The sequence below is a fragment of the Schistocerca gregaria genome, chromosome 4 (assembly GCF_023897955.1).
Source record: "Schistocerca gregaria isolate iqSchGreg1 chromosome 4, iqSchGreg1.2, whole genome shotgun sequence".
NCBI lineage: Eukaryota > Metazoa > Arthropoda > Insecta > Orthoptera > Acrididae > Schistocerca > Schistocerca gregaria.
Genome location: NC_064923.1, coordinates 78,738,470 through 78,744,469, shown reverse-complemented (window position 1 = coordinate 78,744,469; position 6,000 = coordinate 78,738,470).

Below are 6,000 nucleotides of genomic sequence, written 5' to 3'. Positions count from 1 at the left end.
CGTCGACCAATAGGATGTTGCAAATTAACTACCGCATACAAATATCGATTTAATTAATTTGCATAAATATTTTATATTAACTTGGTGTTAGCAGTACAATAGTTATGGGAGGTGGTTACGTCAGTGGGTGACATGGAGCAGAATAGGGGTTAAGAGCAGAACACTACGTTACTTTGCATTGTTTTAAGTAAAACACAGTACAAAAGTTTAAGGGGTGGGTGACAAAGAATAATGCACCAGAAATGGCTTTCAGCAGCATGTGAAATTCGAGAAGTGTACCAGAAAATGGTGGGAGGACACAACTAATTATTTAATATTGGTATCAAATGCGGTAGAATAGTTTAAGGAAATGGGGTTGACATGGGACACCACTTAACAGAATAATACTTTAAGTCCCGACAAAGGGCCAAACATCTGGTTAAGAAACTGAGATTGCAGTGGCAAAATTAGGTTATACAACACGTTTGCTCCATGTAATAACTTCACACAAGACCTACATGTTTCCAAACAGCATAAAATGATGTGCAAGAGGAATCCAAGCCCCACAATCTATTTTTTTTTTATATAAATAAGCAATATACCCTTGAATTTCCTGTTACGAAACCCTTCCTCTCAACCACCTGACCGCCATCTTGAATTGCGCCATGGAAACGACGACAGCGCCCTCTGGTGGCGCTACTGTATACTAGGTCAGTTGGACTCTTCATCCCATGGCGACCACACTGTTTTTCCGCCATTTCCCCCGCCATATTGGATTATGTCACGGATTGGATGAAAGTGCCCTTTGGCAGCAGTAAGTGTAACTAGGTCAGTTGAAGTCCAGACCTTGTGGCGAAAACATTGGATGGTGGTATGGCCTCTAATTGCTTGGAATGACTTAAACCTAGCTTACCTAAGGACATCACACACAGCCATGCCCGAGACAGGATTAAAACCTGTGACCGTAGCGGTCGCACGGTTCCAGACTGAAGCGCCTAGAACCGCTCGACCACAGCTGCTGGCGGCAAAATAAATACTAATGTCCAGCACAGGTCGAGTCCTTCCCTGCCAGTCCATAGGAGGAGGTGGTGGTCAGGTGACTTAGGTTAGTGGAGTTCGCCCAAGTGCCTTTTTTTAGCGCTATTTTCTTAGTTTAGTAGAGATAGTCAAATTGATCTATCTTCGTTCCAAAATTCAAACTTTGCGCCAATCCCTAGGAAGAGGTGGCGGTCAGATGACTTAGGTTAGTGGAGGTATCCCAAGTGACCTATCTTCCTACCATTATCTTAGGTTAGTAGAGGCTGCATTGTCCCACGGGGATGTGGCAGGGGGGGGGGGGGGCATGGCACTTTCCCACCAGAGAGGTTAATTAATTGATATATTTAATTAAGTAGTCAATCAAATTGATAAGAGTGAGAGGGGGGCCTATTCCAATAACTCAGACGTGAAAGTGCACCTGTTGCTGCAAGCGGGAAGGGGTGGGGGGCGGGACAATAGGTTAAGTGCCTGTCAATCAAAAGAAAATGGGGGTGATATGGAAAAGCACTTAACAGAACTATAGGTTAACTCATACCTGAAAGTGTACCAGCAGCAGCGAGGGATGGGGGATTTCCTGAGGAGGGAGGGTAGTGGGAGAGGGTGGGGAAATAATAGGTTAGGTGCAGTGACATGGAAAACCACTTAACAGAACAATAGGTTAATGACCTGTCAATCAAAGGAGTCAGTCAATGGAGCACAATAGTTTTGCCCTTGAGTGCATACCTGCCCCTAATGTAGGCAACCCACACTAACAAAACACCTGAAAATTCTGCTAAATTCTTACATTTTTTTTGGTGATACTGGAAGGCTAATGTAATTGCCTAATCTGACGATAAATACAAAAAAGACATAGCAGAGTGACTTTTGCGATAAACTACATCTGTCACGTAGTCCACTGCACCAACCTTTGAAATTTTTGTTATGTTTGTGTAATTTTAAAACAAGTGAATAAACTTAAGGTTTTGCAACGTTAAATGATCGCAGACAGGCGAAGGTATTAATATACAGGATGATTATAATTAAATTTAAACTTTCAAAACGCTGTAGAAATAACGCCACTGGTCAGAATGACGTCAACAGAATATTATGGGACTACAGGGAAAACGTATGGCAGAAGAAAAAAAATAGTGCGAAAATTGATCAATAAATGGTACTGTATGTGTCTGGATACGTTAATGAAAACACCTGTCATGCGCACGACCCATTGAAGTTGGTATAAGCACGCCTGGTACACGGCTTTTCCTCCTTTCGCGTACGCAACGTTCACTATGACTGTCTCAATGCAGGATCGCGCTCTGCTTGTAAAGTTTTATTACAAGAATGATGGCTGTGCACACGTTGCTCTGCAGAAGTTCCGGACACTGACGGCTTTGAAAATAGGCGTTGGTCCAATGACTGCCGCGGGTCTGGAGAAAATGATTCGGAAATTCGAAAAGTGGGGTTCTTTTGGTGTGGACCCTGGTAGAGGAAGGAAACGAATTGATTCGACGTCAGTGGAAGCAGTGGCCACAGCAGTGCAGGAGGAGACGAGTGGTGGTGTGCAAACGTGTAGTGCACGGAGAATCGCCCGAACATTAGACATACCCTTGAGCATGGTGCGTAATATCCTACAAAACATCCTTGTTTGCTATCCATTCAAAATTACTCATGTGCACGAGTTACATCCTGGTGACCTTCCAGCAAGAGAGACCTTTCCTGTAGAATTTCTCGCTCGCGTGGAAGTGGACAATGATTGGCCGTGGAAGATTTTGTGGTCAGACGAAGCCCACTTCCATTTGACAGCATATGTCAGTACCCAGAATTGTCGAATGTGGGCAACGGAAAATCCGCACGCAACTCAACTATTACCACTTCATCCGGAACAGGTCACTGTGTGGTGGCCGTTGATGGCATCATTTACCGTAGGGTCATATTTTTTTGAAGAGACAGGTGCTTCTGGTTCTGTTACCTGTGAGTGTTTTTTGCGCAACTACGTCATTCCAGCTCTGCAACAGCGTGGGTGTGTTAATGGGATAACATTTATGCAAGATGGTGCACCTACGCACATTGCAAATCCAGTTAAACAGCTGCTCAAGCGCGATTTCCCAAATGCTAGAATTGTGAAATGGGAGATATGATATTACGTGAAGAGTTTGACAGAGCACTGAAAGACCTGAGTCGAAACAAGGCCCCCGGAGTAGACAACATTCCATTAGAACTACTGACAGCCTTGGGAGAGCCAGTCCTGACAAAACTCTACCATCTGGTGAGCAAGATGTATGAGACAGGCGAAATCCCTCAGACTTTAAGAAGAATGTAATAATTCCAATCCCAAACAAAGCACGTGTTGACGGATGGGAAAAATACCGAACTATCAGTATAATAAGTCACAGCTGCAAAATACTAACGCGAATTCTTTACAGACGAATGGAAAAACTGATAGAAGCCGACCTCGGGGAAGATCAGTTTGGATTCCATAGAAATGTTGGAACACGTGAGGTAATACTGTCCCTACGACGTGTCTTAGAAGAAAGGTTAAGGAAAGACAAACCTACGTTTCTAGCATTTGTAGACTTAGAGAAAGCTTTTGACAATATTGATTGAAATACTCTCTCTCAAATTCTGAAGGTGGCAGGGGTAAAATACAGGGAGCGAAAGGCTATTCACAATTTGTACAGAAACCAGATGGCAGTTATAAGAGTCGAGGGGTATGAAAGGGAAGCAGTGGTTGGGAAAAGGATGAGACAGGGTTGTAGCCCATGCCCGATGTTATTCAATCTGTATACTGAGCAAGCAATGAAGGAAACAAAAGAAAAGTTCGGAGTAGGTATTAAAATCGACGGAGAAGAAATAAAACCTTTGAGGTTCGCCGATGACATTGTAATTCTGTCAGAGACAGCAAAGTACTTGGAAGAACAGTTGAACGGAATGGACAGTGTCTTGAAAGGAGGCTATAAGATGAACATCAACAAAAGCAAAACGAGGATAATGGAATGTAGTCGAATTAAATCGGGTGATGCTGAGGGAATTAGATTAGGAAATGAGACACTTAAAGTAGTAAAGGAGTTTTGCTATTTGGGGAGCAAAATAACTGATGATGGACGAAGTAGAGAGGATATAAAATGTAGACTGGCAATGGCAAGGAAAGCGTTTCTGAAGAAGAGAAATTTGTTAACATCGTGTATAGATTTAAGTGCCAGGAAGTCGTTTCTGAAAGTATTTGTATGGAGTGTAGCCATGTATGGAAGTGAAACATGGACGATAAATAGTTTAGACAAGAAGAGAATAGAAGCTTTCGAAATGTGGTGCTACAGAAGAATGCTGAAGATTATATGGGTAGATCACATAACTAATGAGGAGGTGTTGAATAGAATTGGGGAGAAGAGCAGTTTGTGACACAACTTGACTAGAAGAAAGGATCGGTTGGAAGGACTTGTTCTGAGGCATCAAGGGATCAGCAATTTAGTACTGGAGGGCAGCGTGGAGGGTAAAAATCGTAGAGGGAGACCAAGAGATGAATACACTAAACAGATTCAGAAGGATGTAGGCTGCAGTAGGTACTAGGAGATGAAGAAGTTTGCACAGGATAGAGTAGCATGGAGAGCTGCATCAAACCAGTCTCAGGACTGAAGACCACAACAACAACAACAACAGAATTATCAGCTGCCATTTCACTAGAGCCTGGTCGTCCCGATCACCTGATCTTAATCTGTGTGACTTCTGGCTACGGAGCCATCCGAAAGACGTTGTGTTCCGTGGTCCCATTGCAAACTTAGCTGAATTGAAAGCACGCATTCCGCCACACATTCTAAACGTGACCCCGCAAAAAACTTCGATCACTGGTGGGACATGCTGTTTCTCGATTTCAACATATTGTAGAAAACGGTGAACTGCATCTTAAACATGTTTTGCACCACTCACACGGAAATTAATAATCCGCTTCGATTTTCATTGATGCTTTTTATGCGGTTTTTGGCCCCAGGACAATTAAATACCGATTTTTTCCATCAGATGTGGTATGAACTTGCCGTGGTGGGCAGGCTTATGTAACTAACAGTATCACACCTGTACACCCTTTCAACCCATGTCAACCGTACATCTTAGGCGTTGTTGTGTGACTCATTTGTCAATTGTATTCGACCACTGTTAAATTATGATGCTCACAGCGCTATCTATTGCTACATTTTGTAGCTATTTATATTTCTTCTGCCTTACGTTTTCCCTCTTCTCTGATAATGTTCCGTTGCAATTTGACGTCATTGGGACCAGAGGTGTTATTTCTACAGCTGTTTGAAAGTTTGGTTATAGTCGCCCTGTATTTACACGTACAAACGCAAGGTTTGCAGGGTTTCTCTTCGATAAAAAACATATGGTTTTAATTGAAGTACAGTAGCAGCCATGTCAGTTCGCCTTGAAGTACAAGAGATGACCGATAAACAGCAGCACCTTACAATCGTTCTCAGCCCTCTAACAAGCACAAAAGTGGCGCAATATTTAAACTAGTCAAAGTTTGCGGTCATAGTGTCACCCCGGTAGTCACAAGGTAATTTTGTGACTACTGGGGTGATATGTGACACGAGCTAGCGCCTTCGCAGGCAACAAACAGTTCCCGTCTAGGCCTGTGAACGCCTTCGCTACCTGTTACTGAATTCAGTTAAGCGAATGAAAGATTCGCGTAAGAATTCAATGACTTAATGAATTAAATTAAAAATGCTATATGTTGAAACTACTCTTCTTAACATATTCCTTTACCATTCCAACAATTGCTTCGCATATTTCTTTCACTATAAATATAATTCAAATAATGGAAATTTTGAACATGTACTGAAAATTCGTCAATGAATCTCCGGTTGTACAGAAGTGAAGCGTAAAACTTATCTCTCCGTAACCGTAATAGCTTTCCTGTAATGTGTATCTCGCCTGTCTGCTTTCGGTCCTATTAAAGTTTCAAGCCTTTCGAAATCTGTTGGAGTTATCCTTATGAAGTTTTTGTACTGTCCAGAA